This window comes from Jatropha curcas, chromosome 10, assembly GCF_041381405.1.
Source record: "Jatropha curcas cultivar XTBG-Jc1 chromosome 10, XTBG_Jcur_1.0, whole genome shotgun sequence".
NCBI classification, from domain to species: domain Eukaryota; kingdom Viridiplantae; phylum Streptophyta; class Magnoliopsida; order Malpighiales; family Euphorbiaceae; genus Jatropha; species Jatropha curcas.
Window position 1 is genome coordinate 4,819,065 of NC_143160.1, and position 21,996 is coordinate 4,841,060.

Here is a 21,996-nt window from a genome sequence, read left to right on the forward strand (position 1 = left end):
TGCTTTTGCATTGGACTGGATTGGTTTTTAAGATATCTCTATCTCTAGAAAATTAAAAAAAAAAAAAAAGTAAATAAAAGGGAAATTTTGTTTGATTTAATTTAAATTAGAATATCTGTCAGTTTACAGATTTGTGTCCTGAAATAATAATTATCTAATTTATAGGGGTGCCTTGTAAGTCAAACCTCACGCTTGCTATATATTGATATTAACATTTCGTTATTATATTTTTTATCCAGCTTATTTTGGAAAACTGCAGACTTCCTTTTAAGAATTTGTAAATTTCAATTTGACCCTTTTTCTTTTCTTTTTTTCAATTTTCATCAATCAAAAGTAGGTCAAGCAATTTAAGCCATCAAATAGAAGAATCTCACTGTAAGCAGTCTAATGCATTGAATTAAATCATGTAAAAACTTTGCATTTCATTTTTACAAATATAATAAAATAATTACATTTTAAAGATATTTGATATATATATATATGTATATAAAGAGGGCCGACACTATAGTGCTAAAAAAGAGTGGGCTCCATGCATGAATAGTATATATTGACTCTACAGGAAGGAGAAGTGGAGAAGAATTGAGGACACAAATATTAAAAATAGTTAGATTGTTTCGTATGAGTGAGATTATAAATTAAATTTCTAAAAATTAGTTGGGATTATTTCGATTGTACTAAAAGGAAAAGGATTCTTTTCAAGTGTCGTACACATATCATATAAATTAGTTGTGATATAACAATCGTTTCGATTGTACTAAAAAGAAAATGATTTTTAATTGACAAAAAATGTTAAAAAAAATGACTGAACAATGAACTTAGGTAATATATATATATATATATATATATATAAATCAAAATCCATGCAACGCATGTTCTAAAAACAATTCTTTTGTTATACAAAAATAAAAAAAAAAAAAAAAAAAAAATCTTTTGCTAGTAACTTGTACTTCCAATTACTTCAGCCAAACAAATTAAATTAGAAACTACCCTATTATATACATTTTCTGACCTTTTCTTCCCCAAAAATATCAGTTAGCCGTGAAAAGGTTAATGAACAGAAGAGGCCAAAGGAAAAATTTTAAATTTATTTATAAATCCTAAAATGAGATTAGCATGGTATATAAAGATAATCCTAAATCCAATAGGGTCTTAATTCCAGAGTCACATCGAAGCTGAAAACGGAGCCGGAGACCCACTTATGACATGACCTTACTTTATTTTCATGCCCATTAAGCTGCGACAGCTTGTTTATCGCAATCTTAATAATGCAATTAATGTATCTTTCTTTTTTTTATTCCACGTTGGATATACAAATATAAATTCAATTAAACACAATCAATATTGCCATTCATCAAAATCAATTTAATTGGCCAATATTGAATGTATCTCACAATGAACAAACTATTTTTTTTCGATCTGAATGATTCAATTTTATTGATAAATAAATCAATAAATAATATTTTTTTTTATTCGCAAATGTATTTCTACTCTTTTTTTTTTTTATATTAAAAGAGAAAGATTCGAACATAAATCTACAGTCAGGTTGTACATGCATCTAGAAATATAGTCTATTTTTGTATTTGGACTACTTATTAAAATTTTGTTTTAAAAGCAATTTAATGCAAAACACATGAATGGAAGGTCTAATAAAAGTCAGAATTGAACAACAAAACAAAGACATCTAAAGCGTGCATTCCATTGATATTTAAAGAAGTTGAAAACAAAAGCAGCTCTGTTAGGCAACACCAATATTTTCTTTTAAACCAAGCAATTTCATGCAAAACACACGAAAACGAAATATACAAAAGGAATCACATTTTTTTTTTTTTTTAATTTTCACACTAATACGACTCCCAAATTACAATTCAAAAACAAACAAATCTATATATAAAATGTGCATGTCATTCAGATTTAAACAAGTTCAAAATAAAGAAGCTCCATTAGGTAACTCAACTACCAAAACTCAAATAGAAAAAATAAATTTAAAATATAGCTTTTTTATATTCTTAAATTTACTAAGGATCTGTTCGGCAATATTAGTTATTTTAATTAATAGTTGTTAGCTATATTGTGTTAGTTGTTAGTTATTAGCTTTTATACAATGATTGTTTGTGCAGTGGTTTAAATTATTATTTAAAAATAATTATATTATCAATTTATAAAAATTATAATCTCGAATCGTATAATTAATAAAAATAGAATTTTAATATGATTAAAAGATTAAAAATTAGCTCAAAAGATGATAATAATAAAAAAAAAATATACAGTCCAGCGGACAAAATTCAAAACGTCTCCCCCTTTATATTTTTGACCAGACAACTCCAATAATTTGCCATCCAATAAAATTAGTAATATTTTCCAAAAGCCTTTGTAGCCAATAGAAATTGAAATGGAGCTCCAATGATTGGAGCCATTGATGAACATATCCATAACCGACAGTACATAAATGCAAATAAATAAAATAATTAAAAATAAAAAGTATTGGAAAATACGTAGCCAGCTTTACACACCCTATCAGTACAAGTCCTGCCCTAACTTTTATTTGTCTCCGTCTTTGAATATTTTTTTATTTAATATGAAATGACAATGATACCATCCTTCGCGGCTCCACTACTTCTGCGTGGATCTTGCTCTATATTTCATGGATTTCAATTTTTATAATTTTGATAATATATATATATATATATAATACATTATTGAAATGAAAAATAATGATGGGACATGGAGATCTTGGGTCACACGTGAAAAATTACTTGTCGAGATGTGATTGCCTTTTAAAATAGGTTAGTTGTATTTTGTATATGCATCCAAATAAATAATATTGATCAATTATTTGTTAATTAATATACTTAATTTAGAAAAGATACATTTAAGTACAAAACTCATCAAAAAATAATATTTAAATAATATGTCTAATCTAGTTAATTAGAGAAAGCAAATGGGATTATCATTCAATAATCATTATTGAAAATGACTTAACTCTAACCACATTTTTAGAGGCTTGCTAACTTTAGAAATTAATTTCTTTTACCATTCTTAGTCGGTTTGCTAATCTACAGTCGTTTTTTTTTTTCACCGATTCAATCACTTATTTATATGTTAATATAAATATATTTGAATGTATGAAAAATCCAATTAATCGGAAAAATATTATGTGTATATAATAAAGATAATTCTTCATTTTGAATAATATTTATATTGAAAATGACTGGAAGCTAAGAGTTATGGTCTTCATATTTTTAACGGATCATGAAAGATCAATCAAAAATACGTTATTGGACAAATGGAATCAATGAGAAGTAAAAATAAAAACGAATTCAATCAAATATGATGAAGCATGTAAATTTTATCATGGATGGGCTAGCAAGTCCTCTCAAACAACCATAGAGGCCCATTTTTGAAAGCCCATTACTTCTTTCTTCCTTGCAGGATGCAAAAAAACCTAATTAAGCATGGAAAAATTAAGAGATTAAACACATCTTTGCATGTAAAATTAAACTGTTCTTAATATATTGTTTCTAAAGATTGCATAAATGTTGTTAGGTTGTCAGAGTTTTTTTCAGAACATAAAGAGTCAAAAGAAAATTCATTAACTGTTTGTTAAATGTTTTCCATAATTGAGTTGTGATTGAGCAAGTCTGTCTGTTTCGTAAGTATTTTCACATTTCCTTTGATTTTTCTGGAATGAGCTAGATAATGATGAAAAACTTTCAGAACCATGTATAAAATAAAATATTATCAGAACATTTGAGAGGGACGTTGTATTGGGGTTGGTGAACCTCACCTCAGCTTTGAAAAACCCATTGGGGGTATGTATGTCTTTCACCGTCAGCATAATATAGGATCGGGAAGGGATCCACTAAAATGTGGAAATCGCAATCCGACGTGGCAGGTGGGAACGATGAAAGGGAAGCAGTACAATGTATAGAGATATTATGTGGTCGATTCATTTCAGTCTCATCAAAGTCAGAAAGTCTGCAAACCAAATATTATAATCTACAAAAAATAATCATCACTCTGTCTTCGACTTCGGTCCTCAAATGGAAGACCAGAGAGGTTCCAATCCTTTTTTTATTTTTTATTTTTTTATAATTAACTCAGATATATTTTGTCTCCGGGAAAGACTAAGAGAATGATTTTTCTTTATTGCAAATGCATGAATCTTGATTCATTTAATTTATTGTCAAAGGAAAAGATTTATTTTAAAAAAATAGAAATATAAATGATTTTTTATGCCTTTGAATTTTTTGCTTGAAGATCATTTGACTTATAATTTATATGATTTATTTATTTTGTTAGCATATAGTAATAATATAATTTATAAGTGGAAAATAAAAAAGAATAGATCGATGTTATATAGGTGATGGTGATGGGCGTGGATCCTATAAAGGGATCGTCCTTTTCAGAGAGTCACAGTCACAATCAACCAACGATAAAGCTTCCTTTTCAAGAGATGATCATCACTTGATAACAGTGAAAGTAAAGCTTTGGAAAATCATTTCTTTTCCTTTATCCTTCCCCCAAATCATTACCTTCTTTCTCTGCTTCTGCCTCTCTCCATACCACAAAACTCGATTTATATTATTCATCTTCCCATTTCTTCTCCCGACAATAGTTTCATAGTTTGTGAAATAAATTCTGTACTATCAAATGTTTGATATGAGAAAATAAAAAATTATCTACAAGAAAGAATAATTATAAACCAAATATATGTGTCATAGACATTGATATATGAAAAGAAAAAACCTCTTATGAGAAGAAACAATCATGAATCACGAATAAAATTAGTTTCACGTTTTAAAAAGAGTGCAAGAATTCTTGTGAAAACAAAAAAAAATTTAAATAATCAATGCTTAATCAAAATGGGTGATAAAACTGAAACTATTTAGAAATTAGCGCGTTGAATTTAAATTACATGAAAATTTTTCAACCCAATAGTCAAAAATTTTAAGAATTAATTGATCAAAAGGGAATTATATATGCATCTCATGGAATCATGGCCCTTCCTTCTTATGCAAGATTATGTATTTGTAGTTGGGATGAGTCTTATCACATAATTGGCATAGTTAACTTAAATTTTGGGCTGTCGACTCTTGTACTAAGATGCACAGTTAGAAGATTCCTTGAGCCCATCTATCCACTAGCTTTTAAGTCAAAAGTTGCAATTAGAGTGCCTTGAGAAGAAACCCCCTTCCATCGTGTAAGAGATAACCCTAATTAAAGTTTCGTGTCCCCAATTGATAACAAATTTCTGATTTGACACCAATAAAATTTCCTACAAAAACTTTTTGGTTTTCAATTTGGTCCACATGCCCGCTACTTTCTAGTTTCTACCCAAATTTTCATCCATACTGAATCGATTAACATAGGAGGACATGACTTAACATGGGCGGACCCAAATGTTCGTGTGGGAAAAGATTTAGTGAAATTGACATTTACGAAGGCCGACAACATTTTGAACAGTGTTATTATAATTTTTTTTTTTTATGTATGATATCATAATAATTACTCGATGGAAAAAGAAATAGATACTTTGAACAACTATTATTTCATATTCATATTCGATGTACATCAAAATGTCAATTTAAGTAATAATTATCAATGTTAAATATATCAAATAATTATAAATAAACTAATGCAAATTAATATTTTCTTTTTGGAATTTACTTGTAAAAAATTAGCATTTTTGTTGTCTATTTCTTTTCTTCTCCCTTCTTTTTTATAGGGGGTGCGATTTGTTACCTGGGTAACCATCTGTCTGTGTCTTTTAATTTTCTTTCAAAGATCAATTTTCTTTAACTTATATTCTGTGTCTTTCAATCATTGATTATTTATGATATTAACTATTTCAAAAAACAGATTATTAATTTTATTTTAAAATAAACTTCAAAATGTAAAAAAAGATAAAAAAAATATCTATAAAAAACACTGTTCATATATATATATATATATATATATCACTTTCAAAATGTTAATTTTTTTTCTTATTTATATCTATTTATTTATATCTAAGTTTTTCATGAACTCAAATCAACATTCAATAACATAGGATGCTAATTAAAGTTTAACCTTATCATTTTCAAAAATATTGAAGCCTAATCTTATAATTAGTAATAACTTTTTCATTTTATCGTCTATAATTATTTTATTAAATATATTTGACTTTTAACGCTGTCTTATCATATTAAAATTAGTTTAAGAAAAATTTTATTCGCTTATAATATGAATATATTATTAATCATGTCTTAACATTATATAAATATCTACGTAATATAAAAGAAAAATTATAATTATACTTGATACTATATAATAATAAATTAATGAATATAAACGACGTGTAATACCGAATACGGACAACGTACAACGCATGTCAAAAATAGACTAATATATCTAAATATGAGATTTACTGTAAAAGTGAAGGCCATTGTCAAGGCACCTTGCGAATTTAAAACTTTGAAATCATTTTATATACATATATAATTATGTGAAGGAGAAACATTAAGCTTTTGCAAGTGTTAATGTAACACTTTCTTGGAAGAGACTATAATATTTTAACTTTTACTTTTATCTTGCTTGAGAAAATTTTCTAATATTTCACTTTTCTTAATTATTTTTTTCTCTTTTTTATTATTCAATGATGATTTGCTCTTCAATTTTATGAATTTTACATTCAATTATAACATTAAAAAAAAAATAGTCACCACTCGATCTTTAACCACTTCACTCTGCTGCAAATCAATATTTATTAAACACTAATAAAAAAATGATAAATTATTTTTTACTAGTAGGTAAAAGAAATGAAATGAAAAAATGATTTCAATGAATAATGATATTCACTTTGGCTAGTGACAGTATTACTTACTCAGTGCATTAAAAAATATAGGAGAAAAAAATATCAAAAAAATTTAAAATTACTTAATCAACAAAATGACATCTATTTCTTGTTAAAGTGATACTAGTTATAAATTAATTCAATGATAAAAAAATAAATTATTATTTAGAATAAAACACTTCTCAAAACTCAACGTATAACATGATAACAAAAATTATCAATTTTAATTTCAAAAACAATCCTTTTTTTCAATCGAAAATCTCATAATTTAATGAAATTTGATGTAGATGGACAAAAAAGAAAAGATTAAAATAAGTCAATAAATGAAAATTACAAAACAATCATATTAGGATCTCAATATTGATCGGTTAAACAGTTTACCCATTATTATAAGTTACAATTTAAAATAAATAAGTTAAATAATTTCAGTAAAAAAGATAACAAAAAAAAAATACATCATCTTCAAATAAACTCTGAATTTTCTCTATAACCATGCAAAAAATGTATATATTCTATTTGAAATTTATTTTTTTAATCATATATTTATCAAATCATAAAAAAAGAACATTAAAAAAATACATAATTTTATCTCTCCTAAAAATATTTTAAATTATAAATAAAATAAATTCAAATATCTTAAAAATAAAACATAAAAATTATCATGTCTCATTATCATTCATATATATATATATATATATATATATATATATATATATATATATATATATATATATATATATATATTAAAAAAATAAAACATAGAATTTTGAAATTCTTAATAATGTTTTTATTAATTTTTCTAAGATTTCACTTTTCTTAATAATTTTTTCTCTCTTTTTATTATTCAATGATGATTTGCTGTTATATTTTATGAAATTTAACATTCAATTATAAAATTTTAAAAAAAATGTCATGACTTGATCTTCAATCCTTTCACTCAACTGCAGGTCAATATTTATATAACCACTAATAAAAAATAATAATAAATTACTTTTCATTGCTAGGTAAAAGAAATGAAAAGAAAAAATAATCTGAATTAATAATGATATTCACTTCTGCTAATGATACTATTACTTAGGCACTTAGGCAATGCATTAAAAAAATATATCTATGCACACAAATTTTGAAACCCTCAAAAGTGACCTAAAACAAAAATATATTTCTTTTTTTTTCAATATCATAAACACTCTTTTCAATATCATAACTGATAATAATTTGAGTTTATTAAATAAATTGAATTTTTAATAATTGATAAATTATAATTTTTTATATTTTTATTAATTCATTAAAAAATATATTATTATATTATTTTAATATTATTTTTTCAAAATAATTATATTTTAATATATTATTCTAATTGAACTTTCAATCATTGATTATTTACGATATTAACTGTTTCAAAAACTGATTATTATTTTAATTTTAAAATAAACTTCAAAATGTAAAAAAAAAAGATAAAAATATCTATAAAAAATACTATATATATATATATATATATATATATATATATATATATATATATATATATATATATATATACCACTTTTAAGATTTTATTTTTTTTCTTATTTATATCTATTTATCTATATTTAAGTTTTTCATGAATTTAAATTAACATTCAACAACATAAGATCATATTATTTAATTTTAAAAAAAAAATCAATGCTAACTAAAGTTTAACCTTATCATTTTCAAAAAAAAAATTGAAGCCTATTCTTATAATTAATAATAATTTTTTCATTTTATCATCTATAATTGTTTTATTAAATATGCTTGACTCTTAACGCTGTCTTATCATATTAAAATTAATTTAAAAAACTTTCATTTGCTTATAATATGAATATATTATTAATCATGTCTTAACATTATATAAATAGCTATGTAATATAAAAGAAAAATTATAATCATACCTGATACTATATAATAATAAATTAATAAATATAAACGACGAGTAACACTGAATACTTACAACGTACAATGCATGTTAAAAAAATACACTAGTATATCTAAATATGAGATTTAGTGTAAAAGTGAAGGCCATTGTCAAGGCTTATTAAAAACCTCGAAATCATTTTATATACATATATAATTATGTACAAGAGAAACATTAAGCTTTTGCAAGTGTTAATGTAACACTTTCTTAGAAGAGAGACTATAATATTTTAGCTTTTGCTTTTATCTTGTTTGAGAAATTTTTCTCATATTTCACTTTTCTTAATCAATTTTTTCTCTTTTTTATTATTCAATGATGATTTGCTCTTCAATTTTATGAATTTTAATATTCAATTATAACATTTTAAAAAAATCAACTCATGACTCGATCTTCACCACTTCACTCAACTGCAAATCAATATTTATATAACCACTAATAAAAAATAATGATAAATTATTTTTTACTGCTAGGTAAAAGAAATGAAATAAAAAAATAATCTGAATCAATAATGATATTCACTTTGACGAGTAACAGTATTACTTACCCAGTGCATTAAAGAAAAAAACATATGCACACAAATTCTCGAAACCCCCAAAAGTGACCTAAAACAAAAATATAATTCTTTTTTTTAATATCATAAACACTATTTTCTTTCAAGTCAAACCAATTTAGAATATAATAGAAGTAAATAAAAAATACTTAATCATCAAAATGTCATATATTTCTTGTTAAACTAATAATAGTCACAAATTAATTCAATAACAAAAAAAATATAAAATTATTATTTAGAATAAAACTCTTCTCAGAACTCAACATGTAACAAGAAAACAAAAATTATAAATTTTAATTTCAAAAACAACCCCTCTTTCAATGGAAAATCTCATAATTTAATGAAATTTGATGTCGATGGAAAAAAAAAGATAATATTGATCAGTTAATCAATTTATCTAAGTATTTTATTTCTCTATTATTATAGGTTACAATTTAAGATAAATAAGTTAATTAATTTCAGTTAAAAAGATTAAAAAAAAACATTATATAATAAACTCTGAATTCTCTCTCTCTCTCTCTCTCTCTCTCTCTCTCTCTCTATATATATATATATATATATATATATATTCTATTTGAAAATTTATTTTTTAAAAATATATCTATCATATTATACAAACATAAAGATAAAAAGAACATTAAAAATATATATATTTTTATCTCTCTCCTAAAAATATTTTAAATTATAATTAAAATAAATTCAAATACTTAAAAAATAAAATACAACAATTATCATGTCTCATTATCATTCATATATGTATTTATTTCGAAATTCTTAATAGTGTATTTATTAATTTTTCTAATATTTCACTGTTCTTAATTATTTTTTTCTCTCTTTTTTGTTATTCAATGATGATTTGCTCTTATATTTTATGAATTTTAACATTCAATTATAACAATTTAAAAAAACATGTCATGACTCGATCTTCAACCCTTTCACTCAACTGCAAGTTATTATTTATATAATCACTAATAAAAAATAATAATAAATTACTTTTCACTGCTAGGTAAAAGAAATGAAAAGAAAAAATAATCTGAATCAATAATGATATTCACTTTAGCTAGTGACAGTACCACTCACCTAGTGCATTAAAGAAAAAAATATATGTACACAAATTCTCGAAACACCCAAAAGTGACCTAAAATAAAAATATAGTTCTTTTTTTTTTCAATATCATAAACATTATTTTCTTTCAATTCAAACAGATTTAGAATATAAAAAAAGTAATATCAAAAAAATAAAAAATACTTAATCATCAAAATGTTATCCATTTCTTGTTAAACTTATAATACATACAAATTAATTCAATAACAAAAAAAATATAAAATTATTATTTAGAATAAAACATTTCTTATAACTCAACATATAACAAGAAAACAAAAATTATCAATTTTAATTTAAAAAACAACCCCTTTTTCAGTTGAAAATCCCAAAATTTAATGAAATTTGATATCGATGGGTTAAAAAAAAAAAATCGATAAGTGAATATTACAAACAAATCATGCTAGAATCCCAATATTGATCGGTTAAATCAATTTATCTAAGTATTTTATTTATCTATTATTATAAGTTACAATTTAAATTAAATAAGTTAATTAATTTCAGTTAAAAAGATTAAAAAAAAAACATTATATCATCTTCAAATAAACTCTGAATTTCTCTATAACCATACAAAAAATATATATTATTGAAAATTTATTTTTTTTTTTTAAATATGTCTACCAAATCATACAAAAATAAAAAAGAACATTAAAAAAACATATTTTTATCTCTCACCTAAAATATTTTAAATTATAATTAATATAAATTCGAATATTTAAAATATAAAATATAAAAATTATCATGTCTCATTTTTTATCTCACCTAAAATATTTTAAATTATAATTAATATAAATTCGAATATTTAAAATATAAAATATAAAAATTATCATGTCTCATCATCTCGCGCGCGCGCACACACTTATTAAAAAATAAAACATAGAATTTTAAAATTCTTAATAATGTTTTATTAATTTTTCTAATATTTCAATTTTCTTAATAATTTTTTCTCTTTTTTATTATTTAATGATGATTTGCTCTTGAATTTTATTACTTTTAACATTCATATAACATTTAAAAAAAAAACATGTTGACCGGATCTTCATCCCCTTCACTCATCTGCAAATCAATATTTATATATCCACTAATAAAAAATAATAATAATAAAAAATTATTTGTTATTGCTAGGTAAAACAAATGAAATGAAAAAATAATATGAAACAATAATAATATTTACTTTGGCTAGTAACAATATCACTTACACGGTGCATTAAGAAAAAAAATATATGCTCACAAATTCTTAAAAAACCGCCAAAAGTGACCTAAAACGAAAAAAAAAAATTCTTTTATATCATACACACTATTTTATTTCAAGTCAAACAAATTTAAAATATAAAAGAAAATAATATCAAAAAAATTAAAAATACTTGATCATCAAAATGTCATATATTTCTTGTTAAAGTGATAATAGTTACAATTTAATTCAATAACCAAAAAAAATAAAAAAATTATTATTTAAAATAAAACTCTTCTCAAAACTCAACCTATAACAAGAAAACAAAAACTATCAATTTTAATTTCAAAAACAACCATTTTTTCAACTGAAAAGTCCATAATTTAATGAAATTTGATGTCGATAGACAAAAAAAAAAAAATATTAAAGCCAAGTCAATAAATGAAAATTACAAAACAAATCACTTTAGGATCCAATATTGATCAGTTAATCAGTTTAACGAAGTATTTTATTTCTCTATTATTATAAGTTACAATTTAGACTAAATAACTTAATTAATTTCAGTAAAAAAGATTATATATATAAAAAAAACATTACATCATTTTCAAATGAACTCTGAATTTTTTCTATAACCATATAGAAAATATATATATTCTATTTGTAAATTTATTTTTTTAAATATGTATCCATCAAATCATAGAAACATAAAGAAAAAAAAACATTTAAAAAAATACATATTTTTATCTCTCCTAAAAATATTTTAACTTATAAATAAAAGAAATTCAAATATTTTAAAAATAAAATATAAAAATTATCATGTCTCGTTACCATTCATATATATATATATATAGAATTTGCAAATAAAACACAGAATTTTGAAATTCTTAATAATGTTTTTATTAATTTTTCTAATATTTCAATTTTCTTAATCATTTTTTCTCGCTTTTTTATTATTCAATGAACATTATTAATTTTTCTAATATTTCAATTTTCTTAATAATTTTTTCTCTTTTTTATTATTTAATGATGATTTGCTCTTGAATTTTATTACTTTTAACATTCATATAACATTTAAAAAAAAAACAAGTCGACCGGATCTTCATCCCTTTCACTCATCTGCAAATCAATATTTATATAACCACTAATAAAAAATAATAATAATAATAAATTATTTGTTATTTCTAGGTAAAACAAATGAAATGAAAAAATAATATGAAACAATAATGATATTTACTTGGCTAGTAACGGTATTACTCACACGGTGCATTAAGGAAAAAAATATATGCACACAAATTCTTAAAAAACCGCCAAAAGTGACCTAAAACGAAAAAAAAAAAGTTCTTTTATATCATACACACTATTTTATTTCAAGTCAAATAAATTTAAAATATAAAAGACAATAATATCAAAAAAATTAAAAATACTTGATCATCAAAATGTCGTATATTTCTTGTTAAAGTGATAATAGTTAAAATTTAATTCAATAACCAAAAAAAATAAAAAAATTATTATTTAAAATAAAACTCTTCTCAAAACTCAACCTATAACAAGAAAACAAAAACTATCAATTTTAATTTCAAAAACAACCATTTTTTCAACTGAAAAGTCCATAATTTAATGAAATTTGATGTCGATAGACCAAAAAAAAAAAAAAAAAAAGAATTAAAGCCAAGTCAATAAATGAAAATTACAAAACAAATCACTTTAGGATCCAATATTGATCAGTTAATCACTTTAACGAAGTATTTTATTTCTCTATTATTATAAGTTACAATTTAGACTAAATAACTTAATTAATTTCAGTAAAAAAGATTATATATGAAAAAAAACATTACATCATTTTCAAATGAACTCTGAATTTTTTCTATAACCATACAGAAAATATATATATTCTATTTATAAATTTATTTTTTTAAATATGTATCCATCAAATCATAGAAACATAAAGAAAAAAGAACATTTAAAAAGAATATATTTTTATCTCTCCTAAAAATATTTTAACTTATAAATAAAAGAAATTCAAATATTTTAAAAATAAAATATAAAAATTATCATGTCTCGTTACCATTCATATATATATATAGAATTTGCAGATAAAACATAGAATTTTGAAATTCTTAATAATGTTTTTATTAATTTTTCTAATATTTCAATTTTCTTAATCATTTTTTCTCTCTTTTTTATTATTCAATGATGATTTGCTCTTGAATTTTATTACTTTTAACATTCATATAACATTTAAAAAAAAAACAAGTCGGCTGGATCTTCATCCCCTTCCCTCATCTGCAAATCAATATTTATATAACCACTAATAAAAAAAAAAATAATAATAAATTATTTGTTATTGCTAGGTAAAACAAATGAAATGAAAAAATCAATAATGATATTTACTTTGGCTAGTGACGGTATTACTTACCCGGTGCATTAAGGAAAAAAATATACGCACGTAAATTCTTAAAAAACCCCCAAAAGTGACCTAAAATAAAAAAAAAAATAATTCTTTTTTTTTCACTATCATACACACTATTTTATTTCAAGTCAAACAGATTTAGAATATAAAAGAAAATAATATGAAAAAAATTAAAAATACTTGATTATCAAAATTTCGTATATTTTTTGTTAAAGTGATAATAGTTACAAATTAATTCAATAACAAAAAAATAAAAAAATTATTATTTAAAATAAAACTCCTCTCAAAACTCATAACAAGAAAACAAAAATTATCAATTTTAATTTCAAAAACAACTTTTTTTTTCAATTGAAAAGCCCATAATTAAATGAAATTTGATGTCGATAGACAAAAAAAAAAGAATTAAAGCCAAATTAATAAGTGAAAATTACAAAACAAAACACTTTAAGATCCCAATATTAATCAGTTAATCAGTTTATCGAGGTATTTTATTTATCAATTATTATAACTTACAATTTGAAATAAATAAGTTAATTAATTTCAGTAAAAAAGATTTAAAAAAAAAACATTGTATCATCTTCAAATAAACTCTGAATTTTCTATATAACCATACAAAAAAAAAAAAAAAATTCTATTTGAAAATTTATTTTTTAAAAAAGATAACTATTAAATAATACAAACATAAAGAAAAAAGAACATTTAAAAAATATATATTTTTTATCTCTCCTAAAAATATTTTAACTTATAAATAAAATAAATTCTAATATTTTAAAAATAAAATATAAAAATTATCATGTCTCGTTACCATTCATATATATATAGAATTTGCAGATAAAACATAGAATTTTGAAATTCTTAATAATGTTTTTATTAGTTTTTCCAATATTTCAATTTTCTTAATATTTTTTTTCTTTTTTTTATTATTCAATGATGATTTGCTCTTGAATTTTATTACTTTTAACATTCATATAACATTTTAAAAAAAACAAGTCGACTGGATCTTCATCCACTTCACTCATATGCAAATCAATATTTATATAATAACTAATAAAAAATAACAATAATAAATAATTATTTGTTATTACTAAGTAAAACAAATGAAATGAAAAAATAAACTGAATCAATAATGATATTTACTTTGACTAGTGACAGTATTACTTATCCGGTGCATTACGAAAAAAATATACGCACGCAAATTCTTAAAAAACCCACAAAAGTGACCTGAAACGAAAAAATAGTTCTTTTTTTTTTCAATATCATACACAATATTTTATTTCAAGTCAAACAAATTTAGAATATAAAAGAAAATAATATCAAAAAAATTAAAAATACTTGATCATCAAAATGTCCTATATTTCTTGTTAAAGTGATAATAGTTACAAATTAATTCAATAACAAAAAAAAAATTATTATTTAAAATGAAACTCTCCTCAAAACTCATCGTATAACAAAAAAAAAAAACAAAAATTATCAATTTTAATTTCAAAAACCACCCTTTTTCAACTGAGAAGCCCATAATTTAATGAAATTTGATGTAAAAATAAAATAAAATAAAATAAACCCAAGTTAATAAATGAAAATTACAAAACAAATCACTTTAGGATCCAATATTGATCGGTTAATCAGTTTAACGAAGTATTTTATTTATCCATTATTATAAGTTACAATTTGAAATAAATAAGTTAATTAATTTCAGTAAAAAAGATTTAAAAAAAAAAACATTATATCATCTTCAAATGAACTCTGAATTTTCTCTATAACCATACAAAAAAGATATCTATTAAATCATACAAACATAAAGAAAAAAGAACATTAACAAAATACATATTTTTCTCTTTCCTAAAAATATTTTTAATCATAATTAAATTAAATTAGAATAATTAAAAAATAAAATATAAAATTTATCATGTCTCATTATCGTGATCGACATGCCTCTTGATTGGAGAAAAATGCATCTTCAGCTAATATCATACTAAAAAATCAAATAAAAAAAAGTGGGGCAGGCTTTATTCTGTAAAACAGATACTTACAGTGTACTGGGAAGGTTATAACTGTAAAAGCACCGGTAGAAGCGGAACTTTTAGGTGTTCAGTTTGGCTAAAATGGGTGTCTGTCTTCTATGCAGATTTGACTTTGGGTACTCGATTTTGCGAGGGCCACAAAATCAACTTGTGCCCATTTTGTTCAATCTAGCAGATTTTGTACCCATCTTTACTGCTTGTAAAAATTGAGAGTTTATAACGATTATTAATAATTAAAAATGAGCATATATACTCCTATTCTTAACTAAAAGTATATCTTACTGGCTTAACTCATTGAGTTACATTTTCTAATTGTACTAATCAAAGTCTCTGCATGCAAGAAGACGATCTAAAATTACTACAGTTGACTAATAATTAAGCTCATAAACTACCACAATGGCAAACATTGCCAAATAAAAGGAGGCTAAGATTCACCTTTTTTCAAGCAGAAAATTGAACATCACAAAACAGCTCAAAATCTGAAGCTCACTGAGTCACCCACCCAAAGTTCGCCAGACAGCCACTCACACGCAAATAAAAGAAAGCAGATATATTAGTATAAGGGTTGCTGCCAACATCAAAAACAAGAATCAAAATTATGCAAAACTTTGTTCACATACCAACAACATTCACCAAATGTAAAACTAAAGCTGCCCTTGATTTAAGCATATAAAAGGAAGCGCAGATTCGCCTTTTCAAGCAGAAGATTGAAAATCACAAAAAATCTCAAAATCAGAAGCTCATGAGTCACTCACCCAAAGTTCGCCAAACAGCCATTCACACACACAAGAAAGAAAGCAGATATATTGGTACAAGGGCTGTTGCCAACATGAGAAATAAGGATCAAAATTATGCCAAACTTTATTCACAAACCAATGACATTCACCGAATGTAAAACTAAAGCCGACCTTGATTCAAGTATATAAAAGGAGACTCAGATTCGCTTTTTTCAAGCAGAAGATTGAACATCACAAAACAGCTCAAAACAAGAAGCTCACGAGTCATCCAAACAAATTTCTTTTTTCAAGCAAAAGATTGAACATCACAAAACAGCTCAAAATCAGAAGCTCACGAGTCATCCAACTAAAGTAAAGTAAAGCCGACCTTGATTTAAGCATATAAAAGGAGGCTCAGATTTGCCTTTTCCAAGCAGAAGATTGAACATCATAAAACAGCTCAAAATCAAGAGCTTACGAGTCACCCACGCAAAGTTCGCCGCACAGCCACTCACACACACAAGAAAGAAAGCAAATATATTGGTGTAACGGTTGTTGCCAAAATGAGAACAAGGATCAAAATTATGCCAAGCTTTGTTCACATACCAACAACATTCACCGAATGTAAAACTAAAACCGACATTGATTCAAGCATAAAAAAAGGAGGCTCAGATTCTCCTTTTTAAAGCAGAAGATTGAACATCACAAAACAGCTCAAAACAAGAAGCTCACGAGTCATCCAACCAAATCGCTTTTTTCAAGCAGAAGATTGAACATCACAAAACAGCTCAAAATCAGAAGCTCACGAGTCATCCAACCAAAGTAAAGTAAAGCCGACCTTGATTTAAGCATATAAAAGGAGGCTCAGATTTGCCTTTTTCAAGCAGAAGATTGAACATCATAAAACAGCTCAAAATCAAGAGCTTATGAATCACCCACCCAAAGTTCGCCAGACAGCCACTCACACACACAAGAAAGAAAGCAAATATATTGGTATAACGGTTGTTGCCAAAATGAGAGACAAGCATCAAAATTATGCCAAGCTTTGTTCACATACCAACAACATTCACCGAATGTAAAACTAAAACCGACATTGATTCAAGCATAAAAAAAAGGAGGCTCAGATTCTCCTTTTTAAAGCAGAAGATTGAATATCACAAAATAGCTCAAAATCAGAAGCACACGAGTCACCCACTCGAAGTAAACAACAGCCGACCTCGATTTAAGCGCATAAAAGGAGGCTCAGATTCCCCTTTTTCAAGCAGAAGATTGAACATCACAACAATCCTAAAAATCAAAAGCTCACGAGTCACCCACCTTGATTTAAGCATGTAAAAGGAATCACAGATTTGCCTTTTTCAAGCAGAAGATTGAATATCGCAAGAGAGCTCAAAATCAGAAGCTCATGAGTCTTTTTCAAGCAGAAGATAAAATATCACAAAAGAGCTCAAAATCAGAACCTCACGAGTTATCCACCCAAAGTAAACTAAAAACGACCTTGATTTTAGCATATAGGAGGGTCAGATTCGACATTTTCAAGCAGAAGATTGAACAACACAAAACAGCTCAAAATTAGAAGCTCACGAGTCACACACCCAAAGTTCGCAAGACAGCCACTCACACACAAAAGAAAGAAGGCAAATACATTGGTATAAGGGCGGTTGCCAACATGAGAAACAAGGATCAAAATTATGCCAAGCTTTGTTCACATACCGACAACATTCACCGAATGTGAAACAAAAGCCAACATTGATTTAAGCATATAAAAGGAGCCTCAGATTATCCTTTTTAAAGCAGAAGACTGAATATCACAAAATAGCTCAAAATCAGAAGCTCACGAGTCGCCCACTCAAAGTAAACAACAGCCGACCTTGATTTAAGCATATAAAAGGAGGCTCAGATTCCCCTTTTTCATGCAGAAGATTGAACATCACAAAGGACCTTAAAATTAGAAGCCCACGAGTCACCCACCTTGATTTAAGCATGTAAAAGGAGCCTCAGATTCCCCTTGTTCAAGCAGAAGATTGAATATCACAAAAGCGCTAAAAATGAGAAGCTCCAAGTCACCCACCTTGATTTATGCATGTAAAAGGAGTCTCAGATTTGCCTTTTTCAAATAGAAGATTGAATATCACAAAAAAGCTCAAAATCAGAAGCTCACGAGTCTTTTCAAGCAGAAGATTGAATATCACAAAAGAGCTAAAAATCAGAAAAAGAGCTCAAAATCAGAACCTCATGAGTCTTTTTCAAGCAGAAGATTGAATATCACAAAAGAGCTCAAAATCAGAACCTCATGAGTCACCCACCCAAAGTAAACAACAACCGACCTTGATTTAAGCATATAAAAGGAGGCTCAGATTCGCCATTTCAAGCAGAAGATTGAACATCACAAAACAGCTCAAAATTAGAAGCTCACGAGTCACACACCCAAAGTTCGCCAGACAGCCACTCACACACAAGAAAAAAAGCAAATATATTGATATAAGGGCTGTTGCCAGCATGAGAAACAAGAATCAAAATTATGCAAAGCTTTGTTCACATAGCAACAACATTCACCGAATGTAAAAATAAAGCCGACATTCATATAAGAATATAAAAGGAGGCTCAGATTCGCCTTTTTTAAGCAGAAGATTGAACATCACAAACCAGCTAAAAATCAGAAGCTCGCGAGCCATCTAATCAAAGTAAACAAAAACCGACCTTGATTTAAGCATATAAAGCATATAAAAGGAGGCTCAGATTCCCTTTTTTCATGCAGCAGATTGAACATGACAAAGGAACTCAAAATTAGAAGCCCACAAGTTACCCACCTTGATTTAATCATGTAAAAGGAGACTCAGATTCCCCTTGTTCAAGCAGAAGATTGAACATCACAAAAGAGCTAAAAAAGAGAAGCTCCACGTCACCCACCTTGATTTAAGCAAGTAAAAGGAGTCTCAGATTTGCCTTTTTAAAGCAGAAGATTGAATATCACAGAAGAGCTCAAAATCAGAAGCTCGTGAGTCTTTTTCAAGCAGAAGATTGAATATCACAAAAGAGCTCAAAGTCAAAACCTCGTGAGTCTTTTTCAAGCAAAAGATTGAACATCACAAAAGAGCTCAAAATCAGAACCTCAAGAGTCATCCACCCAAAGTAAACTAATGCCAATCTTGATTTTAGCATATAAAAGGAGGCTCAGAATCGCCTTTTTCAAGCAGAAGATTGAACATCACAAAACAGATCAAAATTAGAAGCTCACGAGTCACACACCCAAAGTTCACCATACAGCCACTCACACACACAAGAAAGAAAGCAAATATATTGGTATAAAGGCTGATGTCAGCATGAGAATCAAGGATCAAAATTATGCCGAGCTTTGTTCACATACCGACAACATTCACCGAATGTAAAACAAAAGCCGACATTGATTTAAGCATATAAAAGGAGCCTCAGATTATCCCTTTTAAAGCAGAAGATTGAAAATCACAAAATAGCTTAAAATCAGAAGCTCACGAGTCACCCACTCAAAGTAAACAACAGTCGACCTTCATTTAACCATATAAAAGGAGGCCCAGATTCCCTTTTTCAAGCAGAAGTTTGAACATCACAAAAGAGCTCAAAATTAGAAGCTCAAAAGTCACCCACCTCGATTTAAGCATGTAAAAGGAGTCTCATATTTGCCTTTTTCAAGCAGAAGATTGAATATCACAAAAGAGCTCAAAATCAGAGCTTCATGAGTCTTTTTCAAGCAGAAGATTGAATATCAAATCAAAGCTCATGAGTCTTTTTCACGCAGAAGTTTGAATATCACAAAAGTGCTCAAAATAAGAACCTCACGAGTCATCCACCCAAAGTAAACTAAAGCCGACCTTGATTTTAGCATATAAAACGAGGCTCAGATTCGCCTTTTTCAAGCAGAAAATTGAACATCACGAAACAGCTCAAAATTAGAAGCTTACGGGTCACACACCCAAAGTTCACCAGACAGCCACTCACACACAAGAAAGAAAGCAAATATATTGGTATAAGGGCTGTTGTCAGCATGAGACACAAGAATCAAAATTATGCAAAGCTTTGTTCACATAGCAAAAACATTCACCGAATGTAAAAATAAAGCCGACATTCATATAAGAATATAAAAGGAGGCTCAGATTCGCCTTTTTAAAGCAGAAGATTGAACATCACAAACCAGCTAAAAATCAGAAGCTCGCGAGTCATCTAATCAAAGTAAACAAAAACCGACCTTGATTTAAGCATATAAAGCATATAAAAGGAGGCTCAGATTCCCTTTTTTCATGCAGAAGATTGAACATCACAAAGGAGCTCAAAATTAGAAGCCCACGAGTCACCCACCTTGATTTAATCATGTAAAATGAGACACAGATTCCCCTTGTTCAAGCAGAAGATTGAACATCACAAAAGAGCAAATATACTGGTATAAGGGCTGTTGCCAGCATGAGAAACAAGAATCAAAATTATGCAAAGCTTTGTTCACATAGCAACAAACTAAAGCTGACATTGATTTAAGCATATAAAAGGAGCCTCACAGTATCCCTTTTAAAGCAGAAGATTGAATATCACAAAATAGCTTAAAATCAGAGGCTCACGAGTCACCCACTCAAAGTAAACAGCAGCCGACCTTGATTTAAGCATATAAAAGGAGGCTCAGGTTACCTTTTTCAAGCAGAAGATTGAACATCACAAAAGAGCTCAAAATTAGAAGATCTTGAGTCACCCACCTTGATTTAAGCATGTAAAACGAGTCTCAGATTTGCCCTTTTCAAGCAGAGGATTGAATATCAGAAAAGGGCTCAAAATCAGAAGCTCATGAGTCTCTTTCAAGCAGAAGATTGAATATCACAAAAGAGCTCAAAATCAGACACTCATGAGTCTTTTTCACGCAGAAGATTGAATATCACAAAAGAGCTCAAAATCAGAACCTCACGAGTCATCCACCCCAAGTAAACTAAAGCCTACTTTGATTTTACCATATAAAAGGAGGCTTAGATTTGCCTTTTTCAAGCAGAAGATTGAACATCACAAAACAGCTCAAAATTAGAAGCTCACAAGTCACACACCCACAGTTTGCCAGACAGCCACGCACACACACAAGAAAAAAAGCAAATATACTGGTATAAGGGCTGTTGCCAGCATGAGAAAGAAGAATCAAAATTATGCAATGCTTTGTTCACATAGCAACAACATTCACCGAATTTAAAACTAAAGCCGACATTGATTTCAGCATATCAAAGGAGCCTCAGATTATCCCTTTTAAAGCAGAAG

At 26.3% G+C, this 21,996-nt stretch overlaps 1 long non-coding RNA gene across 2 annotated transcripts; it reads right to left on the reverse strand.

Annotated features, from left to right (window-relative positions):
- Window positions 1-15,809: 15,809 nt before the first annotated feature.
- On the reverse strand, window positions 15,810-21,719 carry LOC119370001 (uncharacterized). 2 transcript variants are annotated; one of them, XR_016318599.1, is made up of 2 exons: window positions 16,454-21,719; window positions 15,810-16,211 (listed from the first exon to the last, which is right to left on the reverse strand). It is a non-coding gene; the product is annotated as an uncharacterized LOC119370001 (long non-coding RNA). The 2 variants fall into 2 exon arrangements; XR_016318598.1 differs by having other exon boundaries at window positions 16,301-21,719.
- Window positions 21,720-21,996: the final 277 nt, after the last annotated feature.